Here is an 18,503-nt window from a genome sequence, read left to right as displayed (position 1 = left end):
GGGGGGGGGGGGGGGGGGGGGGGGGGGAGCCGGGCTAGAGCCATTAGCTGCAGGGAGCCCGAGCAGGGCTGGCTTCCGCAGCGAGCTCCCCCCCCCACCCCGGCCGCCTCCCTGTAATGTAGAGCCCTGTCCACTGATGCCTAGAAGCTCTGCCAGCTTCTCTGGGGCTCAGCCTTTATCTCTGCCTGCCTGGAACTGCCACACGTACCACAAACTATCTGAGCCTGAGCCTGCAGCAGCTCAGGAGCCTGATGCCCACCCCATGACCTTCCCACCAAAGCGCCACTCAGGCGGGAGGGGGAGGGCGAGGTCCTGCCAGAGCCCAAGTGGCCCCAGCTCTCCACAGGGGGGAGGCAGGATGAAGCCCCCCCCCACCCCCTGGGTTGTCTCTGGGCCTCAGCGCCTCCGTCTGCCCGATGTGGAGATCTTAGGATAAAGACTAACTTACACGGCGCAGCCCTGCTCTGCCTGCTTTCCTGCAATCACTCCTTCGTGTTTACAACAGCCGCCCAACGGCGACACTACTGTTACCCACCTTTTCCAGATGAGGACACTGAGGCAGACGCCCACGTTCACACCACCAGAGATGAACAAAGCCAGGGTTCTCCGCAGGCAGACGGGCCTTGCTGTCTCCGTGGATCCTGACACCCTAGTAGAGCGCGGGCTCGGCAGGGGCAGGGCTGGGGTCGAGACAAGGGCGCACGCTCTCTGGCACCCAGCACGGAGCCTGGCCTGGCCCGGGGGCCCCCTCCCGACTGAGGGGGCAGGGAGAGCACGGTGGGCAAGATCGCAGACTCTGGAGCCCCAAAGACAAGCAGTTCCTCATGGGTAAGCCTCCCGTGCCTCAGTGTCCTCGTCTCTCAAGTGGACACATCAGGAGCACCTGCCTCGCGGGAACGAAGGGGTGTGCAAAGCGCTGAGCCCAGGGCCCAGCAGGGTCTGAGGGCAGGGGAGCTCCAGGATGTTCTAGCTCAGGCCAAGCCCCCGGGGAACCAGGGAGAGTTTGGGGCTTGAGGGGCAGGCTGGCCCCGGGCAGGGGTCAGAAATTGTGTGTCCCGAGCTCCTCCCACGCCCTTGGCCCCTCTCCCCAGCAGTCCAGGCCTGACCCCAGAATCTGCGGGACTCCCCGAGGGCCTCAAGGAACTCCCGGTGAGGCATGAGGACCAGACGGGCAGAGGGTAAGCCCGGGGGGGCTCGAGGCCCAGCCAGCCCCTCCCCACTGTCTGAGAGGCTCCTTTGTGCCAGCCCTGCCCCACTCCCCACTTGCCATCTGCCTGGTCCCTCGGCTCCTGGTGTCCTGACTGCTGTGTTTGCTCACGTGACGCCCCATCTGCTGGGAATCAGAAGGCAGGGTCTGGGGGTGCCAGGCCCGACATCCCCACTGCCTCCTCCATGCCCTGCCCCTGACTCTTCACCCCTGCCCTGTAGGAGCCCACCTGTGCCTGCATCCCTGGGAGGGGCCCCGCCCTCACCCCCACACGCAGCTCTGCCGAGGACCGAGGGACCTGTGGCCTGGCTCAGCGGGAGCACGGAGCACGGCCCACGAGGCCCCCTTCATGGCTGAGCCTGCCTCCCCCTCCCGTCTTTGTCACGCCGGGCCCCGCTAGGAAGGCGATCCCCCCAGCACACAGACCCTGCCTCTTTCAGCTGCCCTCCCTTCAGCCGGGTGGCCATCTCCCCCTCTGTCCCCACAGCCATAAAGCTGCCCCAGCCCTGAATTTCCTCACTGCCCCCACTCAGCCTGCTTCTCTCCAGGCTAAAGAGGTCTTTAGACCTGGACTCCTATGTATTCATCCCATGGTCGCTGTGTGACCTCCGGCAAATCACTGCCCTCTCTGGGCTCCTCTCCATTCTAGACCCAAGGCCTCCTGCCACAGTTTCTGATTTAATTGGCTTGGAATGGTGCCCAGTATTAGTCATTTTTTTCAAGCCTCTCCAACCAGGTAAGTTCAGTGTCAAGGAATGGGAGGGTGGTGCTTATTTTCTAAGGGTCTTGGGTATCAGGAGCCCAGCCCTCCACCAGCCTCAGTCACTGGTTCAGCCTGTGGTGTCGGGTACGTGGGACAGTGATCTGGAAGGCAGAGGCCCCAAGGGGTCAAAGTCTAGGCCTCTCAGGGGTAGAGAATGAGACCCTTGGCTCCCCAAACACTAGCATGCTGCACCTGCTGTTCCGTAAACACACCTGCTCCCGCCTCTGAGCAGCGGGACACCTCAGGGTGGCCTCCTGCGGGCACCCCACCAGGGCCACCCACGCCGGCCACGCTGAGCCTCCACCAGAGTGAGAAGGCCAGGAGGGCGCCACAGTCACCCATGGGGTGGGCCACAGGGCGTCCCAGAAACAGCTAGGCCCTGGGGATGCACAGACCAGGGGTCCGGTAACCCTCCATCACCAACTTGAAGGGAGCTTGGGCGAGTAAGTCCTTTTTCGACTCTGAGCCTCAATAGGCCTCGACTCAGCAACAGTGGGATGAGGTGCTCACCCCAGGGTCCAACCTAGAGTCAGAGCAGCACAAAGCCTCGTAACAGGAAGAGAAAGGAAAAAGAGATAAGCTAATTTTACTTTTTTCCAGGGCTTGCAGAAGTCAATACATAATACCCACAGTTAATAAATCAAGAAATGGCTGTATAAGCATGTTATTTATTGCTCTGGAGGCAACAACCACATTAACTCAAACTGTTAGAGTGGTTGCCTTTAAGGAGGGCGTTGGCAGGAAACTGGGCCTTTTGATAAGGCTTTTTTTTTTTTTTTTAACCAGTTCATGTTCTTTCATGTGTATTTATTATAATTATTTATTAAAAGTGACTCAGCCTGTCCAGTGTTGTTTTGGGAGGTCAGCACTGCTAACAGAAGTATTTGGGGCTTTTAAGGCCAAAATAAAATCAAGTGCCCCAGTTGCAGAGTCAGGCTGCTGGGGTTCAAATCCCCGCTCTGCAACTGACTTAGCTGGGCCACCCTGGACGAGTGACTTAACCACTCTGTGCCTCTTCTCTAGGATAGCAATAATAATAATCCCATGCTACTGGCAGATACAGTAAGGACTCCATTTTTTGGACCATTATCACTATATATCCTGCCACTCACATATACCATTGTTTCACAAACACATGATTATTACACTAGGCATCCTGTTTGCCACTTGCTTTCTTTTCTCTTGCCGAGATATAATGGATATCGTTCCAGATCAGGACATAGAGTTCTATTTCATTCTTTCGAATTGCTACAAGACTTCCACTGCACAGAATAGAAAGTTTCTTTTCCATAACCCCTTTTTGAAGGAAATGTAGGCAGTTCCCAGTTTTTAGTAAAACACACTTTGCAGGAATTAACACATATTTTGGGACACACAGGTGGCTATTGCCTGATGGATAGATTTCTAAAAGAGAGATTGCTGGATTGAATTGCATAGAGTTTATGCAATTCAAACTTTTATAGATACTGCTAAACTATAGTAGCTATACTTTAAAGTAGTACCTTAAGGAGCGCCTGGGTGGCCCAGTTGGTTAAGCGTTTGCCTTTGGCTTTATGATCTCAGGGTCCTGGGATCGAGCCCTGTGTTGGGCTCCCTGCTCAGCAGGGCATCTGCTTCTCCTTCTCCCTCCCCGCTCCTGCCCCGCTTGTGCTCGCTCCCTCACTCTGTCTCAAATAAATAAATAACATATTTTTTTTAAAAATCTTTTAAAAAAATGTAGTGCCAATTTAGGCTCCCATCAACACTAGCGGAAAGTGCCCGTTTTCCCCTCTACCTGTATCAATGTTTTTTTAACTTTTGCTCATCTAGAGAGGGGTTTCATTGTTTTAACATCCCTATCTGTAATTGTGAAGGAAACCTTTTCATAACTTCATTATCCATTCGCATCTCTTCTTGTGTGAAACAGATGTTCATAACCTTTACCCATTTTTAACTGGGCTTTTTGTCACTTTCTTATTGATTTATAGGACATCTTTGCATATTAAAATCCTTAATTCTTTAATACATAGGAGGCAATATCTTCTGGTGGTCTGCTGCATGTCTTTTAGCTAAATTCTCGGTGTCTTTGGTCACAGAAAGTGTTCCATTATTATATAGTCAAATGTAACATTCTTTTATGATCTCTGGCTTTCATGTCTTGGCTTTTTCTGGTTAGAATTTATTAAAAAAAAAAAGTCTCCTCTATTTTCCTTTAATACTCTTACGGTTTTTGTTTAACATTTAATCCATCCATCTTTAATCCATGTGGACTGTTCATGTATGTATATATGGTATGAGGTAGGGATCTAATTTTGCTTCCTTCTAAATGGAAGGCCAGTTGTCCCAACAGCATTTATTAATTAATCCATCATTTCCTGGCTGACTTGTGATATCCCTTTCCTAAATGTAGCTCTCTGACATTTTAAGCACCCTTGCTGTGGCTGGCACTTGGCCGAACTCGATAAATGTCGGCTTTGGGAGCAGCTAAAATGATAGCTGAGTAGGAATCAGCACATACAATAGTGCAGTGAAGTACAGGTCTCAGAACTCAGACGTGGCAACAAATATGAGTGGTTCCTGACACAAATGAATATTTGTGGCTTTGGTTTTGATTTTGCTTTCAAAACAGCTTTATTGTAATACAATTTTCACATTTTAAGTGTACAGGTTGATGACAAATGTGTACACTCATGTAACAAACACCCCAATCAAGATATAAAGCATCTTCATCTTTCCAGAAAGTTCCTCCATGCCCACTTTGCAGTCAACCTCCCCTCCATCCCCACCCCAAGGAACCATGATTCTTTTTAAACTGTGTGCATATAGCACATTGATAACATTTGCAGAGAAATAAATAACCCACAGCAGCATGAGCCTGTTGGCTCGGGAGGAAGGCCAACTTCCCCTCTGGGAAAGGACTTCTCTCTTGGGGCGGATGAAACCCTCCCTGGACCTGTCTGGTTAAGAAGAGAACGGGTAGCCCAGATCCGGTCTCCCCAACTTCAGGCAGGCAAGTTCGTTCTCATTGTTTTTTTCCAAATCTAGAAGTCAAATCTGCCAAATATTTACCTGGTATTTTCTTTTAGATCTATAGATTTTTTTAATGTCATTCAAAATGGTAGATTTTACAAAGAAGGCACAGTATCCCTGTGTTAAATGATCGGAGTCACATGACATAATTAAAGGCTGTGTATGAAGCTAGGGATGCCTGGCTGACTCAGTCAGTAAAGCAGGCAACTCTTGATCTCAGGGTTGTAAGTTCGAGCCCTACGTTGGGCGTAGAGATTTAAAAAATAAAATATTTTAAAAAATAAAATAAAGGCTACGCATGAAACTAAAATTAAAAATTAATCTCCCTATGTCTTCTAAAACTACGTTAACATTGCCTCGTGGGGAGAACCACAGACAAGCAGCAGAGAAAAGATCCGGAACTTAGAGAGTGGGGCTGGTGGTTTGAGGGGCAGGAGTGAGGCTGGAGGGGACAAGCTGGCCTCAGTGTGTCTGAGGGCTGAGGGCTTCCTTCATCTCTAAAGCAGTGGACTTGCTTCGAGAACAGACCTGAGTCCAAACGAGTCTTTCCTGCCAGGCCGTGAGGGAGTCAGGCAACAGCCCCTTAGCTGACAGGTTCTGGGCCCTTCCATCCATGAAAGGAAATTGGTATTTGAGGGGCCACTCAAGGGGAAAATACTTTTGGAGTCAGACCCACCGGGACCCATTTGTACTTAGTTCTGTGACCTCAGGGAAGGGAAGAGCCTTGCTGAGCCTCAATTTCCTCACGGGCAAAATGAGCATAATAATAGTACTTCACCGGAAGAGCTGGATAAGCCGGGGTTTGCAGCCTGCCCCTCTGGGCACAGCACTGACTCTGCGAATGATAGCCACTTACCTTCGATTTCCTCCCAGGATCGAGGGGGATGCAAATCCACAGATTTCAGCCTTTGTCCAAGTGACTAAGTGGTTAATAAAATCAGTCCCCGTTGAAAGAAGTGGCTCTGGAAGTCATCCGTTTTATTAATTAATTGCTCATTAAGGTCTTCCTGTTTTGCTAATGGGAGCAATTAGCTGCCTGCAGACTGGTGGCCCTAACTAAATGATAACTAATTTGGGGGTTGGCCTGGAGGCCCAGCAGGATAAGGGTGGGGGGGGGGGCTCCAGGAGGGGAACTCCAGCATCTGCTCTGGAACCTTCTGCCAAGGCCTCTTCCGAGTTCTGGCTCCCTCTGGGGTGGAGGCCTGGGGCCTGCGAAGGCCTGAGAGCAGACTCCAGCCCCTGAGGCCTGGCGGGGGCCGGTGTGGGGGGGGGGGGGGGGGGGCGGTGCATCGGTGGGCTGGGAATTACTTTCTGCATCACGGAGCACGGATGCAATGGCAGGCCCTGGTAATCCTACCAGTCCTGCCACGTGGGGGCTGCTCTCCACCCACAGGTGAGGAGCACCGGCACTCGGAGAGGTCCGACAGTAGGGCGGCTGGGCAGCCGTCCCTGGGCTCACACTCTGCGCCGCCTTTCCCCTGCAGTGGGGGCAGGTGGAGATCAGGGCCACGCGAGGGGACGGCCAGGTCAGGCGGAGCCTTTATCCACACTGTCGCCCGGCCTGTTTCTTTCACGGGGGACCGAGGCCCAGAGAAGGGCAAGGACCGATGTGAGGCACGGAGTGCAAGGCCAGAAGCCAGGTGCCCTGCCTCAGCTCAGGGACGTGTAGACGGAGCAGAAGTCAGAGGCCCAGAGAGGAAGGCCCGCCTGCCTGGGGCCCGCCTGCCGGGGGGCCCCCCAGCCAGAGGGCTGCAGCACATTCTCACCCCAGCTCCCTGCCCTTCCCCCTCCCTCCCCCGTGGGAAGCTACCAGTCCTTGGGTAACACCTTCTCAAAGGCTGTGAGGTGTGATAGCTGTTGGTTTGAGGCTGCAAGTTCTCAAGCCTGTGGATTCCAAGAAGACAGCTTCAAGCATCATTCCACTGCACATCCCCAACCCTGGCAGGTCCTCGAGTGACTTCAGCATCTGCTACCCCCAGACCTCCTAGCGCGACCCCGGGGGCTTGGTCACAACGTCCCTCACTGGTCAGATGGAGCTGGGGCCGAGGGGAGGGATGCCTGGCCCTGCCTCTGGGTTCACCAACAGGGAAACCGAGGCCCAGAGAGAGCACAGACCACTGCTCCCTGGCGGCAGAGCTGGGCTAGAGGCCTGGAGTGTTGCTGCCTTCCGGGTCGGGAAGCCAGTGGCCTGCGAGGTGGCTCTGGCTGAATCTCCGCCCTCTCTGGGCCCCCGTTTCTCATCTATTAAATGAAGGGGTTGCACTCGATGAACAGAGCAAGAAGAGCGGTAACACTGTGTCCATGACCTGCATGAGACAGTTTTTATCATCCCATTTTTTAAAGCAGATTTTACAATGCTTACTACGTGCCAGGCCCGTTCTTAAGGGCATTGCAATTATTCACTTGTTTATTCTCCTATCAACGCCATGAGCTAGTTACCACTGTGGTCATCCCCATGCTGCAGATCTGAGAACGAAGGCATGGAAAGGTTGCCTGAGTCATGGGCGCGGGCATTTCCACCGGCCAGCCTGGCTCCAGAGTCCATGCTCCTCACCAGCCCACCATACCGCCCCCATTTCATGAACTCTCCATGGAGAAGGAGGCAGGAGGAGGTCTTCGGGGCAGTTGTTTGGGGGACAGGTGGACAGGGGAGAGGTCAGTGATAGATGTGCCAGGAGCTGGGGAGTCAGACTTCACTTTCCCACCTCCCGGAGGAAGGGCAGAGGAAGTAGGATTTCACAGCACCTATCTGCTAGAGACCCAGGGCCCATCCATCGGTCATATGGGGATGAGCAGACACATTTTTCAGTTTGATAGGGAAAGGAGATGAAGATTCTGACGACTTGGATAACTCAGTTAATACAGTAGATTTAATGAACATAAATAGAACACTGCACACAGCAATTACAAAATACCCATTTCAAGCACATTGAGAACGTGTATAATCATGGCTCATATTCTAGGCCATAAAGCAAATCTCAGTGAATTTCCAAGACTTTAAATCATTCAGATAATGTATCCCTGACCCCAGTGTAATTAAGCTGGACATCAATATATAAAAGTCCTAGAAAAATGTTGCTTACCTAAACAGACTTAAATAGATATAGAAATCTTGAACAATCCTATACATTATATAACTTGTATCTATGGTAAAAATCCTCCCACAGGGCAAACTCATGACCAGAAAGCTTCACTGGCAAATTCTATACAACATTCCAGAAAGAAAAAATAATTCCAAGTTGGCCCAAACTCTTATAAAGACTCAAACTCATTTTATGAGGCTAGCATAATCTTTTTTTTTTTTTTAAGATTTTATTTATTTGTTTGACAGAGAGAGACACAGCGAGAGAGGGAACACAAGCAGGGGGAGTGGGAGAGGGAGAAGCAGGCTTCCCGCCGAGCAGAGAGCCGGATGCGGGGCTCGATCCCAGGACCCTGGGATCATGACCTGAGCCGAAGGCAGGCGCTTAACCACTGAGCCACCCAGGCATCCCTAGCATAATCTTAACACCAAAACCCCACCAGGCAGCCTGAGAAAGAAAATTATAGGCTACTCTCTCTCAAGAATTTGGATGCAAACATCCTAAACAAAATATTAGCAAACTAAATCCAGGAGCGCCTGGGTGGCTCAGTCAGTTAAGCATCAGACTCTTGATTTCCACTCAGGTCATGATCTGAGGATAGTGAGATAGAGCCCTTTGTCAGGCTCTGGGCTGAGCGTGGAGCCTGCTTAAGATTCTCTCTCTCTGGCTCTCCCTCTGCCCCTCCCACCCCCACCCCACTCACACGCAAGTACTCTCTCTCAAAAAAAACCACAAAAAACCAAACCCTAAATCCAGTAACATATAAAAGGGTAATATTATGATAAAGTTAGATGTAACCAATGCAAGGTAGATTTAATATTAGAAAAAAAATAACATAATTCACGACATTAATAGATCAAAGACAAAAATTCTAATGATCATTGCAATATATACAAAAGAGATGCTTGACAAAATTCAATATTCATTAATGATTTAATAAGAAAAAAAACACCTCAGCAAACCATAAATAGAAATGAACTCACTAAATCTGATAAAGATTTAACAGCAAATGTTAGATTTAAGGTGAAACAGTAAAAATACTTTCCCTTTGAGACTGGTAGCTAGATAAGGAAGCCCACTGTCACTACAGTTCTCTGATATTGCTCTTTAAAAACTAACCTGTGCAGGGCACCTGGGTGGCTCAGTCGTTAAGCGTCTGCCTTCAGCTCAGGTCATGATCCCAGGGTCCTGGGACCCAGCCCCGCATCAGGCTCCCTGCTTCTCCCTCTCCCACTCCCCCTGCTTGTGTTCCCTCTCTCGCTGTGTCTCTCTCTGTCAAATAAATAAAAATAAAAATATTAAAAAAAAAAAAAAGAAATGCAACAATGAGATACCCCAACTCACCCAGCAGATGGCCAAAAATTAGCAACACTGAGTGTGGCTCAGGAGCAGTGGGAACACTCCCCGGGGCTGGGTGGGAAATCGGCTCAACCACTTCAGAAAACCGGCATCGCCTAGTAAGGTCGAAGATACCATGTGACCTGGAGCCCAAAAATTCTGCTCCCAGGTACATAGCTTGGAGGAAAACATGTATATCCGTGCACCACCAGCTACAGAGGAGAATGCTCGTGCATTGCTTGCAACCTGCAAATATCCCAGACGTCTGTCCGCAGGAGGCTGGGCTCACAGCTTGTAATGCTCACCCTGCAGGAATAGCACGCAGCCATGAACATGCATGACCTGTGTCTACACACAGCAAGGCAGATGGGTCCTACAAATATAATGTGTGAATTGAGGGAATGTGGGCTTCTGTTTACATAAACTTCCCAAACAGGCAAAACCCAAACCCTACTGTTTAGAGATGCAGATCCAGCTGGTGAAAGTAACAATAAATGTGAGGAAGTGATTCTTCTAAATGTCAGGATGTTTCTCTCTCTGGTGCAGGGAGGGGCGTAATGGAGAAAGGGGCCCCTGCTGGGGGGTTCTGGGGGTGGTGCTTACATGGGGAGATGCTTTTTATCGTTGTTGTGAAATTGTGTGTATATCCTGTATATTCTCTATGTTCACAATATTTTTCATGTTTAAATATAAATAATTAAATAATTAAATCACTAAGACTGCCGCGCACACACACACACACCCCGCCCGTTCTCCCTTCCCGGGCTCCCCGCCCCAGTTACACACAAGCTGTTCCAAGGACCCAGGACCCCAAGGTAGCAGCTTTGATGACTCCCAACCCCAAACAACTTCCAGTCAGGCCTTCCATCCTGGGGGTCCACCTTCCAACCCCTCTCTGAGCCTCGCCCCTCCCTCCGTTCCTGCTGGGGACGACTGGGGGTGGGGAGGCCCAACATCAAACCCGGTCCACCCAAGGACGAACCAGACACAGCCACTCCTCCCTGGATGTATTTCCAACCTGTCTCCACTCTTTTGAAGTGACCCTTTTGAAACACCACTTGGATCAGGAACTCTCGTGGTCAAAGACCTTCAGTATCTCCCTACTGCCCAAGCTCCATGACTGAGCCCCTTGTCCCCCCTCTGGTTTCCCTCCTGCCCCTCCCACCACCACCCTGCCCACCAAACCCACCCGCCTCTCTCTCTCTCTCTCTCTCTCTCCTTTTCACCCCTCAACCCCAAGCCTTTGCCCGAAACCCTTCTCCCCCTCCCCCTGTCTCACCCTATTCAGCACTGAGGCCCCAGCTAGAAATCCCCTTTCACAAGAAGCCTCCCTGCCTGGCTGGGTTAAACCCCTCACCCTGCCCCAGCAACCCTGGCCTAAGGAAGCAGCCAAGCCCACAGGCTCCAGGCTCTGGGCTCTGGGGAAGCCGGTGTTCCTGCAGCCCAAGCCCCTGGTGTGAGGGAACGAAGCCAGGACTTGCCTGAGCCGGGCTCCCACTGCTGGGGACAGCTGCACGGAAGGTCTGGGGTGCCTCTGAGACCCAGCTTCTCAGCCTCAGGTCAGCAAAGCTCCCCCCGGGGCCAGGAAGCCTGGGGAGGGGCAGGAGAGAGTGACCATGAGCGGCTGAAGGTGAAACCAGGCGTCTTCCCCCATTTGCCTTCAGGAGCAACATAAGCCTCCCAGATTTTTGTTTAACTCAAGGGCCTTCTCCACAAATGACAAAGGAATGTCCTGCCCTTGCAGAGGATGGAGCCTTAGAGTCTAATGTGATGTAAAAATTAATAATGAAATGCAACATTTTTGCCCGACCCCCAAGTCTGTCCACACACATCCTGCTATTTTATCACTGCCTGGTACAGCTTCTGACCCACCAGACAGTGAGCTTGGGGTGGGAGCAGGAACTGCACCTCTCTTAATGGGGTGCCTCCAGACTGAGCAAGTCCTGGCTCAACAGAGGGTCTCAGTGCCCGGGGGATAGACAGAAGGTAGATGGACAGATATTGGATGGATGGAGGGAGGGAGGGAGGGAGGGAGGGATGGATGGGCAAATGGGTGAGTAAAAGCATGACTGACAGATGGGTAGATATTAGGATGGACAGGTGGACAGATAGATGAATGGATGAAGGATAGGTGGATGGCTGGATGGTCAGGTGGAAGGCTGGAAGAAGGGGCAGATAAATGAATAGATGAACAAATGGAAGATAAAGGAAAAATGGATGGATGAACAGACAGAAAGATGGATGAATGAACAGACAGATGAATGGACAAAGGGACAAAGGATTTGTGGATGAAAGAATGGTAGACAGACCCATGGATGGATGGACAGACTTACCAAATTTCTTCTTTAACAGAGGTAGGAAGCCAAGGAAGTCAGGGCTTCAAAGGAATTCTTTTTGGAAACACCCCCACCTTGCTGCTGGCAAGAAGACAGGTGTCCCTGCTGTCCTCTGCAGGCCACCCTAGGGTGCTGCGACCAGGCAGAAAGGCAGACAGGGTCAACCCTGACTCCTGGTGGTCGCCATAAGAATGACCACCCCAGAGCCTGTCTTGGCCACTCTGGTAGTGACCAGCCAGCTGGGGAGCCCACCTTCGCTCTCATCCTGGACCCTGACCTCCTGGCTCCTAGGCTGAGGCTCCCATCAAGATGTTCTTTTTTTTTTTTTTTTTTTAAGATTTTATTTATTTATTTGACAGAGAGAGAGAGATAGCGAGAGACGGAACACAAGCAGGGGGAGTGGAAGAGGGAGAAGCAGGGAGCCCGATGCGGGGCTTGATCCCAGCACCCTGGGATCATGACCTGAGCCGAAGGCAGACGCTGAACGACTGAGCCCCCCAGGCGCCCCCATCAAGACGTTCTTAGACACAGCCCGCAGAACCCATGGTGCGCACGGGGCCAGACCAGGCGTTCACTCACGCTCTGGAGGGCCTACCATTGGCCAAGCCTGGAGAGAGCTGCCGAGGACATCCGTGGACAGGTGACAAATAACAGCCCACATCTAAGCATTGCTAATCATGCCGGGCCATGGACCGGGCCAGTCACACCTTTCTCTCCCTGATCCCTCACACCAGCCCCGGAAGTAACATCTAGAACCATCCCCATTTTACAGGTGAGAAAGTGAAGTCCCAGAAAGGCCAAGAGCGTTGCCAAGGTCTCCGGTGAGCCAGGATTTAAACCCAGGGTGTCTGGGATTCCCCCATCCTTGTTCTCTGCCTCTCTGACAGACCCTGCTGGGGTAATAATTGTGGTTGACTTTTTGGGTATCCACGGTGGGACCACAGCATGAACACACACATATAGTCTCTGCCACAACAGGACTTGCCCCCCAGTATGGTCACTCGCATCCCCGCATTGTTCAGCACAGGCTGGTTTGGATCTCGGTTCCGGCACTGAAAAGCTGTGTGACCTTGGGCAAGTCACTTAACCTTTCTGAGCTTCAGTTTCCACATGGATGTAACAAGTATGAGAATAACCCCTTAGCTCACAGGGTTGTTAGGAAAATGAAATGAAATATTATATGTAGCGAGCATCTGGTCCATAGTAAGGGTTTCCTCTCACCATTAAGAAAGAGAAAATGGGGCTCAGAAAAGGGAAAGCCTGAACATTCACACGTATGACAATTCCCGACCTGTATATTTACTTACATGTTTGTTTTTTTTTAAAAAAAAAACACAGTGGAATCACATCACCCTTCTTAGAAACAACCCCCCTCTTCTGCTGCCTTCAAATAAAGTCCAAATTCCAGAGCCCCCTCTCCTCTTCTCCTTCCTCACCTTCTGCAGCGCAGAGGCTTCCTGAATTGTGTGGGTTTCATTCACTTGCTCTTAGGGTGATATACATGCTTGGATTTTATTTACTTTTGTTGGTTTTGCAATTTATGAAAAGAGCGTCAGACTGTATATGGTCCCTGGGACTTGATTTTTTCACCACCTGATACCCACACCACGTATCAGGTTCACCTGCATTATTCCAGCATTTCTGCGATTGTAAGCAGTGCCGTCCGTCATGAACATCCTTGGGCTGCACAGGTCTCAGGGTGTACATGCGAGAAGGCTTCCTCTTAGAATCCTGGGGGCGGGATGACTAGGACACAGTTGTGCCAGGGTCCATCTACACAGAGAAATGACAAACTGTCTCTCCATGCCGCTTGAACCAATTTGCACTCCTACCAGCAGTTTTGAGAGCTCCTGTTGGCCCACATCCTCGCCCACATTTAATAGCATCAGACATTGGACTTTTTACCAATCATAGGGGGGAGAAAGTAACGTGTCACTGTGGTCTTCATTTCCAGGTCCCTGGTCCCCAGAGAGTGTAAGCATCTTGCCATGTTTTCTGACCATAGCTGTTTTATAATTCATGAAATGCTGGTTCATGGTTTTTGCCCACTTTTCTCTTGAGCTGTTTATCCTTTTCTGTTAGTCCCACTATTTGTCTGTTTAAAGATTTATTTATTTATTTTAGAGAGACAGAACAAGTGCAGGGCGGGGCAGAGGGAGAGAATCCTCAAGCAGACTCCCTGCTGAGCGTGGAGTCCAACTCGGGGCTCGATCCCATGACCCCTGAGATCAGGACATGAGCCGAAACCAAGAGTCCAATCCTTAACCAACTGCTCAATCAAGGAACCCCTGTTTGTTTGTTTTTTAAATAGGCTCCACACCCAACATGGGGCTTGAACTCACGACCCTGAGATCAAGAGTCACATACTCTACCCACTGAGTCAGCCAGGCACCCCTAGTCCTGCTCAATTTCTTTTTTCTCCTTCCTTAACCTTTTAAAAAGCTTTTTATGTGTTTGTTTTCCTATCCTACCCTTTCCTCTCTATTGAAATGAAATGTATACATTCCAGTTTTATTTTTTTTAGTTGTTACCCTTTAACTTTTACCATGCACATTTAATTAACAATGTCTAATGTTAAACAATATATTTACCCACCCCCATTCCTCCCAAGTGCAAGGGAGGAATGTTTAGAACACGTTGCCTTGGTCGCCCCCCCAAACACACACGCATATACTATTTTCCAGCATTTCAGACCTGTTTTTCCTCAACATCAGAAATAAGTCATTATTCTTTTACACAGATGGTTTTTGAATTGATGTTACCTACATTTACCATTCTATAGGTTCACCATCCCTTCTTGCATCTCAGGCTGACTTTCTGGAATTATTTTCCTTCTTGAAGCACCATCCTAGGGAAGTTTCTTTGGATGCACTCTCAGCTTCTGGTTCCCTATAAATGTAAAAATAAATACTTTTTTCTTTTCTTTCTGTTTTGGTTCTTGAAAGGTACTTTTGCTGGGCCGCTCTCTGAGTTGACATTCATTTACTCTTATTACTTTTCAGAGATCATTCCAGCCTTTTAGCTTCTGTTGTGGTTGCTGGGAAGTCGGCTCGAGTTCCGTCATCCCTTTTTGGATGATTTGTCCTTTCCGACGGCCTTCAACATTTCTCTGCCTTTGGCACTCTGTGGTTCCAACAAAATGTCTGTAATGCCTGCCTTTCTTTTGTTTATTATGCTTCAGATACTTCAAGCTTTCTGGTGCCGTGGATCTGTTTTTCACCGTTTCTAGAAAATGTGCAGCCATCATGCCTTCAAATGCTGCTTTTTCTCCATTTCCTTTATCTTCTACTTGCGGGATTCCAATATGTAGGATCTTCTCATTCTGTGTTCTGTCTCTTTTAATCTCTCACTCGTATTATCCACCTCCTTTTCTCTCTCTTTGCTGCATTCTTTATATGCAACTGCTGGCCCAGGAATTCTCTACCCAGCTGTTGACCATTCACTAAATTTCAGATTTTGAAATTATGTCCTTCACTTCTAGAAGTTCCATATCTTCTTCTCCCAGATCTCTCTCTTCATCCCTACTTGTTTTATATGCTCCCCTTTGTGACTTTGTCCTGTCTTTTTTTTTTTTTTTTAAGATTTTTATTTATTTGTCAGAGAGAGAGAGCACAAGCAGGGGGGGAAGCAGGCTCCCCGCTGAGCAGGGAGCCCGATGCGGGACTCGATCCCAGGACCCTGGGATCATGACCTGAGCCGAAGGCAGACGCTTAACCAACTGAGCCACCCAGGCGTCCCGTCCTGTCTTTATTTAAACATGTCCCACGTGGCTGCTCTGTGTTCTGTCCCCGGGGGTCCACTTGTGGTGCTCCTTTGGTAACTTGCCTTCTTGTGACTTGGTAAGTCTTGTATGTCAGCTCATCAGCCGGTCTTACTCTGCCAGGGGTCCTCCTGGTCTACCTGGGGGAAGTTTTGCTCCACATTGAGTTTGCTTTTGCTCCTGCTAAGAGCAGAGGGCTCCCCAACCCAGGACCGTCTCCCCACCCTGCCCCCCTTGAGAGTTTTTCCTCACAAAAGACACAAGCTCCCATCTTCCCCATCCCTAGATCCCAAAGGTCACTATCACCGTGCGGCCAAAGCTCCAGAGGACACTGGCCTTGGGACTCCCCAAGCAAGCAGCCCTCAGGCCAGCTCACTGACTCTCTTCTGCCAACTCCATGGCCTCTGGGTTCACCCTCCAGCTCCCTCTGCTGGAACCCAAGCCCCCAGCTCCTGTATTCCCTCTCCCTCCTTTATCTTTCTTCATAGCATGAGGCACCACTAATGATATCATATTGATTTGCTAAATGGCTTATTGGATGTCCCCCCTCCCATGTGGTGGCTTGCTCATTTACCTGTGCAGTGTCTGGATGGGAGAAGTGCCCCCACAATTACGTGAGGCATCAGTGAATGAATGAGGCAGTGCCCACCCCCACATGCTCTCAGGCTGACAGGTGAGACAAAGCAGGAGACAGAAAGAACTAGTGCCATGGGGGAGGGAGGGCTCGTGGAGCCGAGAGAAGACCCCACCCTAGATGCTGGAGGTCAGGGGCAGCTTCCTAGTCCAGACACGAGGAGGTCAGGGAAGGGTACAAAGCAGAGAGCTTAAGGTTGTGTTGTCATCTTTCCACAAATGAAAGGCCTGAGGGACGGTGTTCCAGGCGAAAAGAACAGCTTATGCCAAGGCCTGGAGGAGAGAAAGAACCTGCCGGAGGAACATAGTTCAGCGTGGCAGCTGCGAGGAGGATGAGGAAGGAGCGGTGGGCGATGGGCTGGAGCAGAGGGCCTTTCGAGCTCCTGTGGGGAGTTTGGCAATGAGGAGGGACAGAGCGTGGAAGGGTGTCGGCAGGGAAGGGTGTGATCAGGCTGCAGGGTGGAAATTCCCTCTGGCTTCTGAGTGAAGGGGGGACTAGGAATGGGGAGGCGGGGAGGCCAGGGAAGAGGCTCTGCAGTGTTGGAGGCTGGACCAGGGTTGATCCCAGGGTAAGGGCACAGCACAGGGCAGACCCCTCAAACACCCTATTTGACCTTGGCTGGAAAGGGGAGGACTGGGGAGGAGTCTGGCGCTGTCAGCCTGAATGTGAGGGCTTGTTCAATTGAAAGAGGGGCTCCCCAGTCAGCACATATGGGGTTCATTTGAAGGGTAAAGAGTACACACCCTGGACGCCCACACTGATGCTCCTTTACAGTAGGGTTGTCAGGGGCGTCTGGCTGGCTTGGTTGGTTGAGCGTCTGACTTCAGCTCGTGTCATGATCTCAGGGTTCCCGGATGGAGCCCCACATCGAGCTGCATCAGGCTCTGCACTCAGCGGGAAATCTGCTTGTCCCTCTCCCTTTCCCTCTGTCCCACCCCTGCCCCAGCTCATGCTCTGTCTCTCTCTCTCTCTAAAATAAATAAAATCTTTAAAAAAAATAAATAATAGGTTTGCCAGACAGCAAAAGAAAGGGTTAGAAAAGGGGCGCCTGGGTGGCTCAGTAGGTTAAGCGTCTGCCTTGGGCTCAGGTCATGATCCTGGGGTCCTGGGATCGAGTTCCCCCTCCTGTCATGCTCCCTGCTCAGCAGGGAGTCTGCTTCCCCCCCTTCTCCCTCTGCCCCTCCCCACCCCACCCCCGCTCATGCACATGCTCTCTCTCTCAAATAAATAAATAAAATCTTAAAAAAAAAAAAAAAAGAAAGGGGAAAAAAGACAAGTATAGGATGCCCAGCTAAATTTGAATTTCAGATAAACAATGAATAATTTTTTAGTATATGTCTCCCAAATTTAGCATTCTGTATTTTAACTGGCAACCCTGCTTTCAATCCCCACCCCATCACATGCACACACTAGGCCTTTCTGATATAGCAGCAACTAAACAACACAGAAACCTCTAGTACATGGCCCCCCTGGCGTCCATTTGTCCTCCTACCCATTCCATCTTCCCACTGGTCTGGAAGCCCCCCAAGAACTGGGCCCAGTGCCCAGTGCCCAGGCTAGGCCAGGCCAGGACCCTCCTGGGAGTGACGAGAGGGCAGGGAGTCCCAGCAGGTCTCCCCCATCCCTGCCCCCCCGTACCCGGTGGGGCATTTCTGGGAAGTGAACCCTGCCTAGAGCCCGGACCCCCATGATGCTCAGGGCCACAAGCCTGGCCCCATTTCCTGGAACTACCAGAACCATCCCTTGTTACTGTGGCCATATCCTCCCTTGGGTGGCCCTGGGCTTGGTAGAGTCTAAGAAGCTGGGCCTGAACCAGTGGGGTGGGCCAAGTCACAGGCAAGGCCCAGCTGGGTCACCACTTCCTGGAGCTGCTCAAGACAGGGGCTGGGACTTCCCATGATCCCCCTGCACCCCACTGGTGTGGGAGCCCCCCCACGGCCCAAGGAGCCTGGTACCGCTCAGGACAGGGCTTGACCAGGACAGGGGGGCTTGGATGGGGACTCTCATCACCCTGAAAAAGGTGGGGGAACACTCTGTCTAGAGTCAGAGCAGAGGCCACTCTAGGGAAAGTGGGAGAGGAGGTGACAGAGCTGAGGGACAGCAGGCGTGCCTAGCGAGGAGCTGGGCCTGTCGGGTTGAGCAGACCCGGCCCTGGACCTTAGATGGCTTGCCCTCTCAGTCGACTCTGTTAAAAATAATAGCAAAAATACGAATGATAACAATAATAATTATCTATTGAGCACTTTCTACTTGCTAAGCCTCTTTCTATGGATTCTTTTCTTCGTCTTCAAAATAGGCACCACGACTGCCCCTATTTTACAGATGGGAAGACTAAGGCACAGAAAGCTTGAGTGGCTTACCCACAGTCACATA

The 18,503-nt window shown here is 50.8% G+C and overlaps 1 protein-coding gene across 1 annotated transcript in view; it reads right to left on the bottom strand.

Annotated features, from left to right (window-relative positions):
- ADGRG1 (adhesion G protein-coupled receptor G1) overlaps nucleotides 1-883 on the bottom strand; it is a 27,509-nt gene extending 26,626 nt beyond the window's left edge. Inside the window, exon 1 of the mRNA XM_032424318.1 lies at nucleotides 536-883. The gene's annotated coding sequence lies outside the window, so the exon portion shown is untranslated. The remainder of the gene's footprint in view (nucleotides 1-535) is intronic.
- Nucleotides 884-18,503: the final 17,620 nt, after the last annotated feature.

Source organism: Phoca vitulina, unplaced genomic scaffold (genome assembly GCF_004348235.1).
Source record: "Phoca vitulina isolate PV1807 unplaced genomic scaffold, GSC_HSeal_1.0 scaffold30, whole genome shotgun sequence".
Classification (NCBI taxonomy): domain Eukaryota; kingdom Metazoa; phylum Chordata; class Mammalia; order Carnivora; family Phocidae; genus Phoca; species Phoca vitulina.
This window is presented reverse-complemented; position numbering and strand designations above follow the sequence as displayed.